The sequence below is a fragment of the Oryctolagus cuniculus genome, chromosome 1, assembly GCF_964237555.1.
Source record: "Oryctolagus cuniculus chromosome 1, mOryCun1.1, whole genome shotgun sequence".
In the NCBI taxonomy this organism is placed as follows: Eukaryota; Metazoa; Chordata; class Mammalia; order Lagomorpha; family Leporidae; genus Oryctolagus; species Oryctolagus cuniculus.
Window position 1 is genome coordinate 39112801 of NC_091432.1, and position 21207 is coordinate 39134007.

Here is a 21207-nt window from a genome sequence, read left to right on the forward strand (position 1 = left end):
TTTCTATCAAAAGCTTGTAGCTGGTGTATGTTCTTGGTCACTAGAGGGAGCTTTAGGATTCAGGGGAAAGATAAGCCAAGGATGTCTATTGTTGAAAGCTTGGGGCCTCTATGAGAAATTACTTCTTTAAAAAATTTTTGCATTATATAAATAATAAATTTAGATGGTTTTTATTCAGATAAAAGTCTATAAAAACCAGTAGGACCACAGATCTTTGTGACACAGATTTTTTCCACCAATTAACTCATAGAATTCTATCTTCCACTACCATGATTTTAGTTTGAGGAAAGTCCTAAGATTTGTGTAGAATCATTTAGAAAGCAAAGGGGAGGGGCCGGCGTTGTGGCATAGCAGGTAAAGCCATTGCCTGTGACACTGGCGTCCCATATGGAAGCTGACTTGAGTCCCAGCTGCTCCACTTGCAATCCAGCTCCCTACTAGTGGCCTGGAAAAAACAAGGGAAGATGGCTCAAGTGCTTGGGCCCCTACCACCCATGTGGGAGACCTAGATGAATTTCCTGGCTTCAGCCTGGCTCAGTCTCAACTGTTGCAGCCACTTGGGTGTGAACCAGTGGATGGAAGATCTCTCTCTCTCTCTCTCTCTCTCACTGTCTCTCCCTCTCTGAAACTCTTTCAAATAAATAAATAAATATTTAAAAGAAATAAAATAATAAAAAATGCAAAGAGGGAAAAAGGTAGAAAACACAGTTTTCCAAAAGGCCATATAAGAAAAATACTTTCCTATTATCAAAAACAATTCACTGTGAGTGGATATTTGGCCTAGTGGTTAAGATACCAGTGCATTTCATACTGGGGTGTGCCTGGGTTTGATACCCAGTTCTGGCTCCTGATTCCAGCTTTCTGCTAATGTAGACCCTGTGAGGCAGCAGGTGATGGCCCAAGTAATTGAGTTTCTGCCACACACATAGGATGCGTGGACTGAGTTCCCAATTTCCAATACGGCCCCCAGTCGGGCATTTGGGGAATGAGTGGGCTAGCAGATGGGAGCTCTCTGTCTGTGTGTGTGTGTGTTTGTGTGTGTGTGTTTCTAAAAATAAATAAGCAAGCTAAAATAATTCATTAGAAATTCTGTGCCTCCTGACATTGTTGTTTGATGATTTTTGTACCCAGGCAAGATGAGGAAGTTCCTTGTCTCTGGCTTTGGGTTTCCTAATAGTACCCTCTGAAGTTCTTAACTGGTGCTTTTCTCATGCTAGGACCAGAGTTAGAGAATTCTCACTTAAAACAGTTCGCTTGTTACAGTAAAGGACTCCAGAATGTTCTGAAGGAGAAGGTATGCTGCAGTGATATCTTCTCTGTGTGATTTGGGGAATCAGAGTATTGTGCTTAAGAACAATATCTATTCGCTTTGAGGGCCTTTATTTCTCTCTATGATTCTGAGCAATACTCCAGCCCACCTACTCCATCCACATATTCCTGTGATCTGATGGACTTTCTTCATGGAGTGTGTGGAACATTTAGATGACCAGACTCAGACTTTAGATCGTGAAAAGCAAAGTTTGCAGGAACACAAGGATCTTAGGTTTAGCTGATTTTCTACCCAAATTTATTTAGGGAAAGTAGAGTCTTGATATTTCCTTTTCTTATAGTCCTTCAGGCTGTGTTTCAATTCTGAAGAAAACAATCATCTTCAGAACACTAAATATCATTTTTCATATATATTTTCAGGAAGCAAAGTAAAGACGTAATTGCTAATACCCATTTCTTCTTGCATTTTCTATTGCTATAACAGAACACCCAGGACTGAGTAATTTATAAAGCAAGAGATTTAGTTTGGCTCACAGATATCCAAGAGTGTGGTGCTAGAATCTGATTGGCTTCTGCTGAGGGCTGCATGGCAGAGAGTGGAAGGGCAAGTGGGTGCATGTGAAAGAGAGATCACATGATGAGAGAGGAGGCAAGAGAAAGCTCAGGAAGCCCAACTCACTGTACAACCTGCTCTGCAGTAACACGCATCCAGTCCCAAGAGCAAGAAGTCACTTCTCCCTGGAGACAGCATTATGCTATTCGTGAGGAATCTGCCTCCTGAAATACCTCCCACTAGTGCTCATCTCCCAACACTGTTGCATTGATGAATTTAACCTCAGCATGAGGTTAAAAAGTGGGGACAAACCATAGCACCATTAGCAAAAGTGACCAATGAAATTGTCAGGCACTGATTCGCCAATTTTTTAAAAAAATTGAACGATATACCCTCATAAATCCTGCTTTCGCCCAACTTAACTCTTTAAAAACAGACAAGTCTATATGTTTTTTAAAAAGATTTATTTATTTACTTATTTGGGGGTGGCAGAGGGAGGGAAAGAGAAATCTTGTATCTTCTGGTTCACTCCCCAAATGACCACAAAAGCTGTTACTGGGCAAGGCTGATGCCAGGACCTAAAAATTCTGGATCTTCCATGTGAGTGGCAGTAGCTAAAGTACTTGAGCCATCCCAGGAGCATTGGCAGGGAGCCGGATCAGAGGCTGAGCCGTCAGGACTCCATCTGGCACCCTGATATGTGATGCGGGCTTCCCAAGCAGAGGTTTAACCTGCTGTGCCAGGCCCTCCCCAAATCAGTGTATTATTTAAAGAAATGCTGACTACCTCTCTGGAAAAGCTGTCATTAAGTCCATGTTGTTTCCTGCAACCAACGACTTTCTGGTGCTGAGGAGGTAAGAATATTCTTTTTTTTTTTTTGACAGAGTAGACAGTGAGAGAGAGAGAGAGAAAGGTCTTCTTTTACCGTTGGTTCACCCCCCAATAGCCACTGCGGCCAGCGTGCTGCGGCCGGCGCACCGCACTGATCCGAAGGCAGGAGCCAGGTGCTTCCTCCTGGTCTCCCGTGGGGTGCAGGGCCCAAGCACTTGGGCCATCCTCCACTGCACTCCCTGGCCACAGCAGAGAGCTGGCCTGGAAGAGGAGCAACTGGGACAGAATCTGGCGCCCCAACCGGGACCAAAATCCGGTGTGCTGGCGCCGCAGGCGGAGGATTAGCTTATTGAGCCGCGGCACCTGCCAAGGTAAGAGTATTCTAAGACATAATTTATTTTTGTTTTGTATTTTCTTCACCCATTGACGTGGAAAAGGCTCCCTTCCACTACCATGTCAAGCCTGAGCTCTCGTTGCAGCTCTTGGTGTCTGCAGTCATTCTGGCAGGAAGGCTTTCTCTGCTGCCAGAGAGGCAGGAGATGGCAGGTTACGAAGAATGAAGCCCTGCTAGGTGTGTTCATTGCCGTTGATGAGAAACAGCTGCCCTTCCTTGTTGGGCCAGTTGTTTAAGGCGTTCCACTCCTCTCCCCTGAAGTCTAATAAGTAACCAAGACAAATCAGCTGATTTGGGTCACACCAAGCTGGAATCTGCCAGCCCATTTTAAGAGTGACTTAAATTTATGGTGTCAGCATTGGGAAATTTTCTAGAACAATGCAAACAGCTAGATCCATGGTTCCATGAATGATCACAAGCTGAGTAATTTTCTCCTCTCTGTTCTCAGGGGCTGCTGTTTCTTCTTAAAGCTTTCAGGTGGGAAAACTCAGAAGGTTGGCAACAGAATCACTATTACCTACTTTAGGATAATGCAAATTTTAATGTACACAGCAATCACTGGGAATCTTGTTAAAAATGCAGATTTTTATTCAGTAGTTCTGGGTGTGAGGTTGAAGGTGGAGGAACTGAAATTCTGCATTGGAAAGGCTCTCCCAGATGATGCCAGTGTGACTGGTCTTTGGACCACACTGAGCAGCAAGCCCCAAATAATTTTTATCTTTGTTTCCTGTTTCAAGCTTGCATGATATTAGAAGGATGAAGAATACATTTTCTAATCCAATTTCTAACACTATCAGCAATGGAGAATGTATAAGTAATGATTTCAAATCCCATGGAAAACCATGAGGCTACATATTTCTATCCTCTGAATTAACAATTGGACAGCCATGACCTTGAAGCCTAATTTATTGCAAATCAAAATTTTGAGAATAGACCTGTAGAATTCATACACGCAGAAAGCAGAACTCATTCAGATTGGTTTTTCTCATAAGATTGCAAAGCAGCTGTTTATGGGAGGTTTTTTTGTTGTTGTCAAGTGTCATGCTGTCTACTATATTTGAGAAGGAACATGGATGGACTACCTGTAAATCTTTGAGCCAATTCCTCTGACTCTTTCTGCTCACTGTTGTGAACCCAGTTAAATTACTGCTTATGCAAAGGGATGCCTCTTCCTCAGTTGTGGAGACATTTCACATTTTTCATGAATATTTTCAGGAGAGCAGCTTTTTGGAATTGTTGTACTGAGTTTCCATTCCCATTTCCAGCTGTAAGTTGGTTGTTGTGGGAGATCAACACCTTCTGTTTGGTGGACTGGATGATTGGAAGTGAACTTTAGAATCACTGAGTCCCATTTTGTCTTAAAGTTTGTATTTCTTCAAGCCAGCCTCTGCCCGAAACACTGTAGGTTATAAGGATCTTACTATTTTATATTCCATACTTTGAATAGCTCTGACCATTGGTAAGCCTTCTCTTATGTTAAACCAAGGGTTGTCTCCTTGTGAGACAACTAGACAGTTTTTATTCACCGGGGGGGGGGGGCAATAACTTTGTCTTGAATAGACTGTAGACACTCAATGCATATGGCTTGGTAACTGTCTTTTTCAGCCCCAGGATCTGGGATTCTTAGGATCTGACAATTTCTCATGCTGCAAAGCCTTCAACTCCTGACTTGGAGAATAGACCTAGGCCAGATTCGGAGTTGCTCTGCCAGAAATTTCATGAGCCAGGGTGAGGTATGACAGTTGCTGCTCATAAAGACGTCACCCTGCTTGATTACCTGGGCTTACAATTTCCTGTGTTTCTTTCTTATGTCCAGCCTGGCTTAAGCCATTAGTGAAATGCAGGATGAGGATTCATGGTTACTCATGAATTTTCACACAACCAGGTCATTCAATGGGAATCTTAGAAATGACTCCAATTTCTAGACTATCATTTCTTTAGTTCTTAGCTAGTGCAAATGTTTAAGTCCGGCAAAGTTGGATTTTAGTCCGCCTTTCTTATTCTCTTTACAGGACTTTTCCACCCTTCCTATTTGTGCTGCTTGTGTGATCTGATCCTCAAGGCATCCCCCTTGCAGTATCATTCTATGCCTTGGATCATGCATTATATCCTCCCTACTTTTCCCTCATGAAAACTTACCTGTTTCCTCTGATTCTCTCAGCAGTTGGCTTTATGCAATATCACTTTGGCTGTTAATAGATTTTGGTCCCCCTTACAAATTTTTCATAATGAGTAAGATTGCTTTATTTGCCTACCTCAACCTCATAATTCCTTAATTCTGTCAAACACAGGTTTCTAGATGGCTCTTAGATAATGACTTTAGAGTGAGGACAGATAAAAATCAAAAGATCATGGATGGAAACTTCTGGTTTGTGAAACCCTTAGGATAACTTCATATCACACGTCCCACTCATTTGTAGTACCTGTGCTGTTCTCTATAAACAATAGTGACAATAGCTCTTATTACATGTGGTTATTAATTACAGCTGTCTACTATGTTCTGGGAACTGTTCCTAGGGCTTAACGGAGTCCTCATTTAATTTTCATAATAACTATGATTTAGGAAGCATCATTCTCGTTCCATATGAACAAACTGGAATTTGGAGAGGTTAGGTAATTTGCTTGGCATCACACAGCTTCTATGTTGCAGAGACAGGGTTCAAAACCATGTCTGACCGAAGCCTCTGTGGCCTTCTGTTCTCTAATCAACCAATAGAATAGAAGCCTAAAATCAGTGAGATTCCTCAGATAAGCCCTGCTGTATCCGCTTTGAACATAACTTTCCTGTTTCATCTAAGTATGAAAAAACCGCCGCCTTGCTCTTTGTCCCTTAGGTCTTTCACTTTTCCATGTTGAGAACAGCTTCTCTGCCTTCTGCATGCACAAGAATAGCAAATATTTTTTATTTAATTATAAGGATTTATTATGGAATGGGAAGAGGGATACTAACAAATCCCATCTGGGGCCTATTAAAAAGAACTGTGTTCCCAAGTCTATGTGGGTTTTCTTTTTTCAACAGGGGAACAGTTCCAGCACCTTTTTTGGCACATGAAGCATGGTGTGGTTTAAAAGGAGCTTGGTGACTGAGAAAATCCTGTGTTATTTCTAAGAGAGCAAGATGGTCATCTGCAATGAATGAGAAATGAAGTTTCCTTATAGTAGGAGCCCTAAGCAGGTGGATTGATTACCTGTGCTGTGCTGATTGATTACTGTCACTTTTTTTAAAAGGGGTACCCCTGTGAAAGCCTACTTTTGGGACAAAGGGGAATAAGAGACACCCAAATGCAGCTTTCAGGGTAAATGCATCAGTTTGCAAAAATCTACAGGGTGGCCACCCACAGAGGGAGCAACATCTGGTCATCATGCTGTCACTACAGGGAAAGCAACACTTGGGCACAGGGCGAAACAGAGCGTTCCTTCTAACTAGAGGGAGCAAGAGCCAGCAGACCTCCCCAGGTCCAGGAAATGCTGAGCTGAGTAAGGTCATTCATACTTGTCCAAGGTACGTTCATCCTTGTGCTGTAGTGCCTCGACAATTTTGAAAGACTTACACAGTCATTAGGAAAATATGAATCTCCCAACAGATTGCCACATATTTCCAGAACACAAGCAGAATAAATTAGTATATTTTAAGACTCATAAAGGAAACCTTTCCTTTCTTGGAAATGTATTTAGCCTATTCTCCATATTGAAAACTGACATTGAAAGACAATTTCCATTCGTGGCCGGCGCCGCAGCTCACTAGGCTAATCCTCCGCCTTGCGGCGCCGGCACACTGGGTTCTAGTCCCGGTCGGGGCACCGGATTCTGTCCCAGTTGCCCCCCTCTTCCAGGCCAGCTCTCTGCTGTGGCCAGGGAGGGCAGTGGAGGATGGCCTGGGTCCTTGGGACCTGCACCCCATGGGAGACCAGGATAAGTACCTGGCTCCTGCCATCGGATCAGCGCGGTGCGCCGGCCACAGCGCGCTGGCCGCGGCGGCCATTGGAGGGTGAACCAACGGCAAAGGAAGTCCTTTCTCTCTGTCTCTCTCTCTCACTGTCCACTCTGCCTGTCAAAAAAAATTAAAAAAATTTAAAATTAAAAAAAATTTAGAAAGACAATTTCCATTCGTGAGATTTTATGAAGTGTCTCCCATGTACCAGGATCTGTGCAATGTGCTTGAGATACAAAGGGAACAAGAGATTTCTATCCACAGCCAGCTTAGAGACAAGCAGGAAAGGCAGAATTAAATAATTGTAATTTTGTAAGCTTTCAGGGACCCCCAGGAAGCATGCCTAATCAACTGGCAGGCAACCATGGAAGCCTCTTGGAGTAGGTGTCATCTGAGTTGGGTCTTGTCAAATAGTCAGGAGTTATCTTCTAGAAACCTGTATTTGCATAATATCCCTATGCCATGTAGCAAGAGAAGATATGAAATAACTAAGTTACTATTGTGGAGTTGGGCATAAGGGGTAGTAAGTAAAGAATAGAAATGTAAACATTCAAGCTGAATTATTCCAGGCACGTAACAGGCCAGTGCAGGGTGTAGCTTAGGATACCACAGTGCAGATTCGCTACCACTTCCCAAGTGTATGAACAGAGAAAATTGCACAGCACTTTTCAGGTCCAGTGCTTTGTAGGGTTTTCAGCTTCCAGTGAAGGAACAGGTGCAAAGCACTTAGCTCAGAGCCTGGCTTATTTAAATGTTAATAAATGTCAATTCTTATCATCAATGCTGTTACTATCATCAGCAATGTTCGTTCAGGATTACGCTTCTAAGCTCCCTGAATCTCCTGTTCCTGAGTTTTGCCTCCAAAGTAAAATAGAGAAACTGGGAAAAATAAGATTAAGAGAATATTTAAAAAAATTAGAATGTGTTGCTGATTATCATCCTCTCAGAACTGGTGGGCGAAAACGAAAATCTTCCAAAGAACCAGAACGCAGCAGTGTTTTCTGCAGCCTATCACAAATCCTGCTTCCACAATCTCTCTACTCACAAAGGCGAAAGCTTTAGTGGCAAGCATTATAAAATATGACAACTTAAAGCCCTCATGCTATAAAACTTCTTTTAAAAAAGCATTAGTAAAATAAGTAAAGTCCCTGTGGGAAAAGGAGGAGAAAGAGGAGTAGCAGGATGAGGAGGAGGAGAAGAAAGAGGAGGCGGGGAGGGAGGATGAGAGGAAGAGAAAGAAGGAGAGAAGGAGGAGGAAAGAGAAGAGTGCTATGGAAAGCAAAGGCGTGCAAGCCTGGGTGTGAGCTGGTGCTGTAGCTGCATGTGGGGATGGAAGATAAGGCCATGGGCCTGCCTGAGTGAAATGTTAGGACTGAGACCCCAAGAATTATGCCCTCACTAAAACGGGACTAAAAATTTTTAACCATCAGTATAGGATGATGACGAGGAGAAAGGCCTCCCTCACATGGGTTTGGAACTTCAATTAAAACCATCTTCAAGTTCCTGGAAGCACCTGTCACATCTCTCTAGCTGATAAATTAGCATAAAAAGTGACCTCAGGCCAGTGATATCACAGGCAGTGATAACTTTGGAGGACTTTCCAAGAGCTACCACTTTAGCCAATAGATTTTAAGACAAAATTTATTAGTGGAGATGAAGGGAGTCCTCTGTTAGTCTCAAAATAAGCAATTTATCACTTGCATGTTCTTAATAATATAGTCATAAATATATTTAAAGCAGAAACCAATTGAATTACTAAGAAAAATTTTTAGAAGTTATACTTACTGGGTTTTAAAAGAATCTCTGAGTAACACACTAAAAAAGAAAAATTAATAAGGGTATTGAAAGTTTGAACAACCCAATTAACTACCTTAATTTTGTCTACCACATATGGCACCCAACAAGTGACCACTTGCTAGGTCACAAAGAAAATCTCAGCAAATAACAAATGAAATCCCATCAGAATACATTTTCTGACTATATTCTAATAATATATGAGCATGAAAAGCAAAAATATTAAAAATATACATTTGAAAATTATAAAGAGAGAAGGAAAGAGACTTCTAAATTTCATTTGACCAATGCAACAGTCAAGATGATATAAGTAATGCTGGAATAATGTATAAGCCTAAAATGTCTCTATGCTGTTTCTTAAGAATTTAAGGTGTATTTCTCATTCATGGTACGTTGCCAATGTAAGTCATTTGGGGCTCCATTGCTCATGCTGGGACCAAAGCTGATGGATATTCCACCACCTGGCACATTACCATTTACAGTGGTGGAGGGAAATGTAGCTCAAGTTTTATGCTCCAGAATGATACATGGCTCTCCTACTCACATGCTGACCAAAGAACATCCATTGCCATAGCTGACTTTTAGAGGATGGGAACTTGACCTGAAAGAGAACTGAACATGTTGGTGACCAGCACTAAGAATTATCATAGGCCGGTGCCCCGGCTCACTTGGATAATTCTCCACCTGCGGCGCCAGCACCCTGGGTTCTAGTCCTGGTTGGGGCACCGGATTCTGTCCTGGTTGCCCCTCTTCCAGGCCAGCTCTCTGCTGTGGCCCGGGAGTTCAGTGGAGGATGGCCCAAGTGCTTGGGCCCTGCACCTGCATGGGATACCAGGAGAGGCACCTGGCTCCTGGCTCCTGGCTTTGGATTGGTGCAGCCTGCCGGCCACAGCGCACCAGCCATAGCAGCCACTTGTGGGGTGAACCAACGGAAAAGGAAGACCTTTCTCTCTATCTCTCTCTCACTGTCTAACTTTGCCTGTCAAAAAATAAAAATTTAAAATTTAAAAAAAGAATTATCATAAAAAAGAAATTATCACAAAAATGAGAAACATCTGCATTTGGAAAATAATGAAAATGTAGCATAACAACATGTAGGATGCAGCTAAATCAGTACTTAGGCTAAAACTTCATCCTTAAATGATTGTATTAAGAAAACAGACTGAAAATTAAGGAGCTAACCATCTAAGTCAAGAAAATAAAATATCCCCAAATAGTGGAAGAAGAAAATATGAGAAGAGATACATAAATGAAGCGGCAACAGAAAATGAAAACCAATATGAAGAATCAAAAGAATAATACAACTTGCATCTGTTGGCTTCTTCAGTGTCAGATTTTAAGATAAAGATGAGTGTGTGCTTGATCTATTAAGGAAATGCTCTCTAGAGATGCAAGGTAAGGGGAATGTTCAGGGAAAAAGAAGCAAAGCCAGGGCACAGGTTCAGGCCTGGTCCCACAGAGAACAGGTTCCCCCTGCCCCACAGTGGATATCTGAGGAATGAAGTACACCTAGAGCTACCCACTCGGCTCCTTCCGTACTCCCACAGCCACTGGTTATTAACCAAGGGCTAACTGAATCAGATGTGAATGCCAAAATTACTCTGTGTCTCTGTACAGGTGGGCACAGTGGCTCTAGTAGCTCGAGGATAGCTCTCAAGAGTTTTAGGTGGGGTCCCACACTGTGGCTTAGTAGGTTAGGCCTCTGCCTGTGGCACCGGCATCCCGTATGGCTGCCAGTTTGCATCCCAGCTGCTCCTCTTCCCATCCAGCTCTCTGATAGAGCCTAGGAAAGCAGTAGAAGATGGCCCAAGTTATGGGGCCCCTGCACCCACATGGGAGACCCAAAGGAAGCTCCTGGCTTCAGCTTGGCCCAGCTCTGGCTGTTATGGCCCTTTGGGGAGTGAACCAGTAGATGGAAGACCTGTCTCTGTGTCTCTTCCTCTTTCTGTCTGTAACTCTACCTCTCAAATAAATAAAATATTTTTAAAGAAAAGACAAAAAATAGTTTTACGTGCTGGCCATTGGAGCTAAGCTACTCTGAAACTGAATAATAATGGCAATCACTGTGAGGACTAAATATATTAAAATATGAAAAGTAGTTAAGCTTTACTGTTCTTGAACACATACTAAACATGACTGGGTATTTGCTTTTATTTATTTCACATACAGAATATTTTTCCCAAGACAGTTATGATAAAACCATTTTTACAATGTAATTTTTTTTCTCTTTTAGAGAGAAAAATGACCTTCTAGATTTACTTCAAATGATATAACTAAAGAAGACACTATTATTATCTGAAAAACATAACACGAAAATGACTATTTCATTCTTGGGCAATCTTGGCAATTATTTTAATGCAAGCATCTCTTCCCTGGGAACCAGCCTTCATTTGCATGAGCCCTGCAGATTGTGGTCTTTTCTTGGTAATCCGAACATGGAGCAAATTCCTCCTGGTGACTTGTAGAATGCAGCTCCTTGGCATCTCCTAGGAATCCAACTGTTGGAGCTCCCCAGCAGGTCTGACGCTGCCATAGTGCTGGGGACTGACCAGGTCAGTGTGAAAATCTGGAGCCTTCTCTGCACTCCCCTTTGACTCTGGGTCATCATTTCACTTTTTCATGTGGGCCCTCCCACATTTATCTCTCGCTAGCTGCTGAAATAAATAAGAGGACTTGCATTCCTGTTTCTGTATTAGACCATGCCAAAATATTGGTGTAGTCAGAAGAGAAATATTTGTAGATACTCTGGAGGTCTTAGGTATTCATCATTTGACAGATAAAAATCAGATGATCCTGGGATTATGTGAACCACAGAGGTGAGGAGGGGCCATTTTTTAAAAAAATCTTTCCTCAAAATGGTATTATTTCTGGCCCCTTGGCTGAGTCCCTATGGTTTTAAAAGGCAGTTGTCCTAAGCCCACTGTTTTGCCTTATGAATAAGCTACTACCATCCTCCCCTTAAGCAGCAGCAAGAGCTGTTTTGCTTCAGCCCATAGCACGGTTCAGAAGGTCAGATGTGACCACAGTATCTCCTGTTATTTCAGGGCTCATATGTGTTTGCTTTGGCTCTGTTTCCCTGGCATTTGGTTTCCGTTATTTTTTCATGGGTTTGGCTAGCAGGAATCAAAGACACACTTTTTAAAAAAATACGCATCGCTCATAAAGATGAAGTCTTCTGAACTGGTGGTGACTGGACGCAGTTGGAGGGAATGCACACCTCCCAGTTTACATTCAGTAGCATGGTCCTGACCCCGCTGTGGTGAATGTGAGTAATGGCCAAGGCAGAGGGCGGTCCCCACTCAGCAAGATTGTACCTCCTTGCCCACCCTGCCTGACTCCGGCTCGGCTCAGCTGTCTCTGTGCAGGAGCCCTACTGAGGTCGAAGAGAAATCCCTGAGAGAGCTTCAGGCTCCCTTTGATAAAATGTTTGTCATTTCAGCCTCAGTTACACCGCATTGTCCTCAGTTGGGCAATACTGTGATTGTCCCATTGCTGTGGCTTGTTTTGGTTCCTGCTGGGGGCTCTCTATGAAATACGCATCTGGGACATGGGCATTCGCTCTCTATACAACATTTCTACATCACTACTGAGGGTTTAGACTGACAGTGGAGACCTCAGGGCCACATGTTACAAGTCTGTCGGGGTGATCTGGTGGAAGAGATGATAGGCTGCCATGGGGTGGGAGAGAAGTACAGTGGTTCCTCAACTTGTGTGTACATTGGAATCAGCTGGGGAGTTCCTCCTTCAGAGGTTGTGGTTTAATTGGCCTGTAAGATCACATGGACTTTGGAGAACGGGGAAGATTCAAAGGAACAAGGAAACATTGAAGTTGTGCAGCCATAATTGAGTTCCACTTCCAACACTTATTAGCTGTGTTATTTTGACCAAGCCACTAGATCTTTCTGAGTTTCCTCATCTTTGATGTGGGGATGATTCTTTCTTCCCTTATGTGGTTGTTATAGAGAGTGAACATAAACATGCCATGATTCTAACACTAAAACTTTCAAATCAATAGAGAGCCAGGTAGCCGTATAAGCTCTGCCACTTCCTACCCTTACACTAGAGAGGCTCTGTGGTAGAGTTGTTCTTAGCATGGGTTTTGGAGTCATATATGATAAGCTTGCGTTTTAATTCTCACTCCTCAGACTTGGAGCAGATATGTTTACCTCTAAGCCTTCATTCTCACTTTTGATAAAATAGAGATTTATCTTACTTTGTTGGGTTAATATGAGGATTGAATGGTACAATGCTGTTAGCATTTGGGTTGAATTATATTAATCACTTCTTTTTGGTTGTTTAAAAATGGTAGAATATCAATAATATCACACATTCAACCTAACATTGTTTTTAAAAATGTTAGTAGTAGTAACTACTACTAACAGTCACATTCTGGGCCTGATTTCTTTTTTTTAAAGATTTATTTATTTATTTGAGAAGCAGAGTTACAGAGAGAGAGGGAGAGACAGAGAGAAAGAGGTGTTCCACCTGCTGGTTCACCAAATGGCCACATCAGCTAGAGATGGGCTGATTTGAAACCAGAAGCCACTTCTTCTGGGTCTCCTATGTGGGTGCAGGGGCCCAAAGAACTGGGCCATATTTTATTGCTTTCCCAGGCCATAGCAGAGAGCTGTATTGGAAATGGAGCACCAAGGACTTGAACTGGCACCCATATGGGATGTTGGCACCACAGGCAGAGGTTTAACCTACCACATCATAGCGCCGGTCCCCGGTAGTAGTAACTATTAATAATATTAATCAGTGTGACCACAAGAGAACTTACTTCAGAAGGTTTCAGTTTACCTATCCACAAAATTGGAAAATTATGATTCTGTCTTTTTCATAGAATTGCTGTAAGGTTTAAATGAGATGAGATGTGATGATGCTTTTGTAATCACTTTGAAGATTATAAAATGTGAGGAAATCAAAGTAATTTAGGAAATGTTCTGTAAACTGATCTTTTCATATACATAATGGCAAATATCTATTCTGGGTAAGTTAGAGAGCTATGTCTATACAGTATGAAACTTGAGAAAGGAATTAAGTCACATAGAGGTTGGCCTTTGGGATTCAAACAGGAAATCACTTTTAAGCCTACTGTTGAGTTCTGTACCACTTGGCATCATGGAGAGAGAAAGGAGTGAAGGCTGTGGTCCTTGCCAAGGGCAAGCTTGCATCATCAGTGAGAACATGTATTGTACTATTTATATAGAGAATAATAACTGATACTCACCTATTGCTTACCACATGCCAGGCTTTGCTTTAGTTCCTCACATGTAGTATCTCATTTTGTCTTCACAAAGTCCTGTTGTTAGCACAGTTTTTGGCAGATGAGGAAACTGAGGCATAGTGTACAGGCATAAGAATAAAAGACATTCAAGAGATGTTGATTGTAAAAAGTGGTACTGGTACATGAATAAGTTCAAAATCATAACATTATAACAAATAACACAAGATTTCACCTAGCGGATGGGAGGGAGGTTATAGGGGGAAAAAGCCACTATAATCCAAAAGTTGTACTTTGGAAATTTATAGTTATTAAATAAAAGTTTAAAAAAACAAATAAATAAAAATCTTTAAAAGTAAAAAAAAAATATTTCCCCTAAAGCTCCTTTGTGCATTTTACCCTTCACTTTTTTTTTTTTTTTAAGATTTTTTGTTCATCTATTTGAGAGGTAGGAGTTACAGACAGAGAGAGGGATAGACAGAGAGAAACGTCTTCCATCCACTGGTTCACTCCTCAAGTGGCTGCAATGGCTGGAGCTGGGCCCATCTGAAACCAGGAGGCAGGAGCTTCTTCCAGGTCTCCCATGTGGGTGCAGGGGCTCAAGCACTTGGGCCATATTCCATTGCTTTCCCAGGCAATAGCAGAGAGCTGGATTGGAAGAGAAGCTGGGACATGAACTGGTACCCATACAGGATGCCAGTGCCACAAGTGGAGGCTTAGCCTATTACACCACAGCATGGGCCCCTACCCTTCACTTTTTTTTTTTTGAACTTTGAATTAATGAATATAAATTTCCAAAGTACAGAATATGGATTACAATGGCTTCCCCCCCATAACGTCCCTCCCACCCGCAACCCTCCCCTTTCCCACTCCCTCTCCTCTTCCATTCACATCAAGATTCATTTTCGTTTCTCTTTATATACAGAATATCAGTTTAGCATACATTAAGTAAAGATTTCAACAGTTTGCTCCCACACAGAAACATAAAGTGAAAAATACTGTTTGAGTACTAGTTATAGCATTAAATCTCAATGTACAGCACACTAAGGACAGAGATCCTACATGAGGAGTAAGTGCACAGTGACTCCTGTTGTTGACTTAACAAATTGACACTCTTGTTTATGGCCTCAGTAATCACCCTAGGCTCTTGTCATGAGCTGCCAAGGCTATGGAAGCCCCCTGAGTTCACTGACTCTGATAATATTTAGACAAGGCCATGGTCAAAGTGGAAGTTCTCTCCTCCCTTCAAAGAAAGGTACCTCCTTCTTTGATGACCCGTTCTTTCCACTGGGATCTCACTCATGGAGATCTTTCATTTAGGTTTTTTTTTTTTTTTTTTTTTTTTTTCCCCCAGAGTGTCTTGGCTTTCCATGCCTGAAATAGTCTCATGGGCTTTTCAGCAGGATCCGCATGCCTTAAGGGCTGATTCTGAAGCCAGAGTGCTGTTTAGGACATCTGCCATTCTATGGGTCTGCTGTGTATCTCACTTCCCATGTTGGATCACTCTCCCTTTTTTATTCTATCAGCTAGTATTTGCAGACACTATTCTTGTTTATGTGATCCCTTTGGTTCTTAGTCCTATCATTATGATCAATTGTGAACAGAAATTGATCACTGGGACTAGTGAGATGGCATTGGTACATGCCACCTTGATGGGATTGAATTGGAATCCCCTCCCTACCCTTCACTTTTAAGATAGACTTTTTCATTTGTAGAAAATGTCTCATAGGTTACACTAGGGACTGATTCCCCATATTTTTTAATTCTTAACCTAATTTTTCATCCCTGACACGTTGGGTGGCCTTGGATGAGCAAAATAATTTCCCCATGTCCATAGCTTGTACATCTTTAACATGGGTCTAATAATGCCTCCCTTAAAAGCATGTGGTGGAGGCTAATTATCATATTATTATTATTATTTTGCCTCTGATGCAGACTGAAAACCCAAAGGCCACCCAGACTTCAGCCCTGTGGTAAAATCTTGGCTTCTCTTGGACAGAGACAAGAGTATTGCTTCTTGGTGGGCTTCCAAACCCTCTCGCTGTCTGCTCTTCATGTAGGGAAGTACTGGGCCTCCTTTTTCACATGTAGCATTACTTGGAATGAGTTTCCATAAATACCCTGTGGCCCAGGAGTAAGTGATACCACTTATTATAAAGTTACTTGGGAGACATTTTCAACTAATAGGGATCATTAAGGCATGACGATGTCACTTGATATGCTCGTGGTCCAGTAGGGAGAAAACACTGTTCCACATAGGAAAATCTGACAACGGATTGACTTCCATTAAGGGCAGAAAGAGTGGCTCCTGTGGATTCTAGAGCCTTGCCTCTGCACGTGTGGTCCACAGTCCAGCAGCATAGATACCATCTCAGAGCTTGTCAGAGTGCAGAATCCAGGGTCACACTCCGGGACTACTGAATCAGACTCTGCAAGCCAAAACAAACAAACAGACAGACAAACCCCACAACTGCTTGATAAGCCTGTTACAGCTTGAGAAGCACTACTCTGCTTGAGGCTGCCGCAGTGATGACCCAGTAAGTGGAGAAGCTGGGAACTCCACAGAGATCTCTCAGATTCCCGGCTTATGCTGTGTCTCCTGTGTAGGTAGTTGCAGGTGAGGTGTTTGTTTTGCTGAAATGCCATCTGACCTTGCTGTAAGAAGACTGACCATTGCCAGTGTGGTGGAATACACACTCCTCTGCTCAGGAAACTTCTGAATAAAACAGCTTTTATGACAGTGTTTGTAATTGTCCTACATTTTGATTTGCTTCCTTTATCTTTTAGAAAGCTCTTGGTGTTTCCTTACCTTAAGAAAAAAATAGGCTGGCTCTGTGGCTCACTAGGCTAATCCTCCGCCTAGCGGCGCCGGCACACCAGGTTCTAGTCCCAGTCGGGGCGCCGGATTCTGTCCCGGTTGCCCCTCTTCCAGGCCAGCTCTCTGCTATGGCCCGGGAGTGCAGTGGAGGATGGCCCAAGTCCTTGGGCCCTGCACCCATGGGAGACCAGGAGAAGCACCTGGCTCCTGCCTTCGGATCAGTGCAATGTGCCGGCCATAGCGCGCCGGCTGTGGCAGCCATTAGAGGGTGAACCAATGGCAAAAAGGAAGACCTTTCTCTCTGTCTCTCTCTCTCTCACTGTCCACTCTGCCTGTCAAAAAAAAAAAAAAAAAAAATAGAGAGGTGAGTGGGGAGGGAGTAGAGAAAGAAAAGAGAAGGAAAAAAAAAAAGGAAAAAGGAAAGAAAAAGCAAGTGGCTGAGCAAACCAAATCTTTATTTTCATATTCTAGTTGTCTATTCTGGTTGTGAAATAAATGATTTCTTTTATAATCTTTTGGAGCTGATATTCTATTTCAACTTAAAAAAATATTGAATGAGACAGATAGAAATCTCCCACCTGCTGGTTCACTCCCCAAATGCCAGCAATGGCTGAGGCTGGGCCAGACTGAAACTAGAAGCCCAGAATTCCACCTGAGTCTCCCACATGGGTGGCAGGGACCCAGCTCCCTGCTCTCTCCCAAAGTATGTGTTGGCAGGAAGCTGGATTCAGGATCAGAGCTGGGACTCCAACTCAGAGACACTGATTTGGGATGTGGGCATCTCAAGCAGCATGGTAACTGCTTCGCCAAATGCTCGCTTCTCAATTGTATTTTTAAAATGAAAATTTTTCTGAAATGATTGAACAATATCAGTGAAAGGAAATAACCAAACAATTTAGCTCTTTTCCCCCTTTCTTTTAAACTTATTTACTTTAACAGGCTATAAAAGTTACCAAACCAGGATGAGGCACCCAACAAATATATCATTACAACTTGATTTTGATTGTCATGCTCATGAGACTGCACTTTACTATAAAGCTGTTACACTTATTCTGTTTTTACCAAAACGAGAATGATGTTAGAAAAATGCAAATTTGAGCTCCTGATAAGGCATTTTATCTAACCATCTGATCATCAATAATTTTTAACATCATCAAAAAACAAACAACCTGGTATTGCATACCTCCCAATGGAGTCATACAATACAACCTAGGAAATGCTGTGATCAAAAAGTAGTAGCTGGGAAGGTGCCGTGGCTCACTAGGCTAATCCTCCGCCTGTGGCGCCGGTACCCCGGGTTCTAGTCCTGGTTGGGGCGCCAGATTCTGTCCTGGTTGCTCCTCTTCCAATCCAGCTCTCTGCTGTGGCCTGGGAAGGCAGTGGAGGATGGCCCAAGTGCTTGGGCCCTGCACCCACATGGGAGACCAGGAGGAAGCACCTGACTCCTGGCTTTGGATTGGCGCAGTGTGTGGGCCGTGGCGGCCATTTGGAGGGTGAACCAATGGAAGGAAGACCTTTCTTTCTGTCTCTCTCTCACTAACTCTGCCTGTCAAAAAAAAAGTAGTAGCTGAATCTCATTAATATTCTATATCCCTTTACCAATGTACAACAAATACAGCATTACTGAACTGTCAACTGGAATGCCTCCTCTTGGGATCCAACTGCCATGCTGTGAGAAGTCCAAGCCACACGAAAAAGCTATGTGTAGGCAATTTTGTGGACAACTGCAGCTGAGATTTCAGCTGACAATCACTGAACGTCCAGCCGACATGTGACTGCATTTGTACAAGAGACCCCAAATGAGAACCACCCCAGGAATCCCAGTTAACCAAAGGAACCAAGGGAGTTAATAATAAATGTTTTGTGTACTAAATTTTTGGACGCTATGCTAAGTAGTGTTATAGATTAAAAGTCTCTTGAAAAGAGGATAAATGACACTCTCTTAGATGGTACTCACTAATTCAACTTTTTCTGGGTCATCAGTGTGTGGTATGAAGGGTGGAAACCAAGTCTCAGCCATTGTGGGGACCTACCACTTTCCTTGATGTTCTACCTAAATTCTAGGTAAACTTACAAAGTGCCAAGGGCTTTGATAGGTCTTCCATGCACCTTAACTATTGCTAAAACATTCTCTAGTTCTATGTGTCTTTCTCCTTTGGAACAGTGTTATTTCCCATCTCTTGCATAATTCTTTGGTCACAGGGCAGGCCTGGAAGGGATCACCTGCCTGGATACATCCTGTACCATATTGTCATCTTCTCTTTCTCACAGTGTCTGGGCTCTGGATCCCTCCTTGAAATGCTGTAGAGAGAAGAAAGCACAAGAATCTTCCCTCTGGCACCCACTGGACCCTTCCTGTCATTAATTCCTTCCTTTCTCTCTCATCCACCCACTTCACCCTCACCTCGGGCATCTTTTTCACAATTTGTGTATTTGAATAGATCTCTGTTCAAATACAGCTATACTTTTTGGCGAAACTCTAAATCATTCCTTAATGATTTAAATTTTTAAAAGTCAAAATCAGGAAGAGACCTAAAGGTGATTTCTACTTTTCTGCACTATATTATCCCTTCTCAAAGACAATAAACATGGGTAGCAAGGTTGCTTGGATGGTGAGGGCTAGGGGTGGTGGGACATAAATAAGAAGATAACAAACTTCTATTTTTTTTTAAAAAAAAAAAGTATTATCCTAAAACATAGTCCAAATATCAGCCTGGTGACTTCCCTTTCAGTCTATTGCTGGAGTTTGTGTTTGCAAGTGAACCCATGCAAGCACAATGACTGTGAAGTGGATGGAGAGCAAGGATGGATTGTGGGTTCTAATCTCTACCCTTCTCACAACCAGCCTGGTGACTTTAGTGCCTCCGTTTACTGAGACTGCAGTTTGATGAACTGAAAAATCAGTAGGTTAGAGTATGATTGACTTGAATAGGAAATATTGCATACATTAAGAGTATTATCTGTAAGATGCTTATATGGTGTGTGTGGATGTTTAGTGGAACACAATATAAAATGTATTTCTCAGATGAAGCATGGTCAAAAAGTTTGAAATTCACTGGACTAGAGGACTCTGTGTGAATCTAAGCAATTGGCCAACTACTATGAAAATGAAGAAACTTGAGGGTTTTTTTTTGCAATGGACTTTTAGAATTGGAAACAACTCCTCCCTTGTGCTATGACCTGGGATGGGATTGCTTCTTCCACTGTGTCAAAGGAACCCAATGAACCTTCCTTTCTTCTGTAGCCTAATGCAAGTGTATTTTTATTTTCACATATTATTTATCCTTTTTCCCCATTTATTTTTTTCCTTCTTTCTTTCCCCTCCCTTTTCTCCTATATTCTTTTTCCTTCTAATCTTTTCCTCCCATCATGTTGCCTTTTGGGAACAGACTTTGTGGGCATGGTTTCCCTTGTGTGGTTCAGCATGTAGATATCTAAGTATTATTAAGTCTGGAAACTAGATGTTGCAGACTTGCTTTATTCCAAGTGTGGTCTTTTGTCCAGCAGCTCAGCATGACCCAGCAGCTTGCAAGAATGCAGAATCTCAGGCCTTGCCCCAGATTTGCTGAAACAGAATCTGCCCTTGACGCCATCTCATTATTCTTATGAACATTCAAGTGTGAGAGGTACTGATACAGCATTGACCATCTTCTTAAATCAAACAATCCTTTGAAAATATGTCATTAAACCCTCAAAACCAATTATCCACATGTGCTTCTCATCAGTATGGTTATAGCAGACACTCCATGTCATTGAAAATAAATGGGGTTAGGGGTGGGGCAGGTGTGGAGATGTGGGAGTCTGTGTGCCTAAATGGGAAGGTGGTGGCTCTCCCTAAAATGTTTAGTCATGAAGGCAAATGTCTGGCTGTCCTAATAAATATCAGGTTGTTTCTTGTTTGTCAAGGAATGGTTGGTGATGTGGTTTGTGGTTTCAGGACCTGTTATACATTGTCAGACGCCAGCCTCAGGACATGCTGGTTTCAGTTGGCTCAGAAAGAGGCATCATTCTACTTGTTTTCCTTCCCTGGGAAACACAGTAAGTTGGAGGTCATCCCTGAGAATGCATCTGTTAAAAAGAAGGGTGCCAAGCCCAGATTTCGTGAGACAGTCCTAGCTTAACACCTGTTTCCCAGAAAAATCATTAATAGAGCCAATTTTGCTTTCAAAAGTGTTTCAATTTTGGCAGTAACTTGTGATCATACAGGGTATAGTAGATTCCAACCAGGTCTCTCTTAGGGAGCGAGTAAAAATGAATCTAACAAGCTAGAGAAATAAATTATACTGATTCTGTTTGTTGCCAAGGCCCAGGGCTAGGAAAAGGATTTCTCCTCACCAGTGGTCCCTGATACTGGATATTTGGTGACATTTTTTGTCACCTGGCATCTTTGAGT

General features: G+C 42.4%; 1 protein-coding gene across 2 annotated transcripts in view; it reads left to right on the top strand.

Moving 5' to 3' along the window:
• Positions 1-21207, top strand: part of CCDC34 (coiled-coil domain containing 34) — a 160186-nt gene that overhangs the window by 80119 nt on the left and 58860 nt on the right. The window contains exon 9 of one of the 2 annotated variants that reach the window (XR_007911402.2): positions 11006-11386. The exons of the other annotated variant lie outside the window; for it this stretch is intronic. The gene's annotated coding sequence lies outside the window, so the exon portion shown is untranslated. Of the gene's footprint in view, positions 1-11005; positions 11387-21207 lie in introns of those variants that run through there. 2 annotated transcript variants of the gene reach the window in all.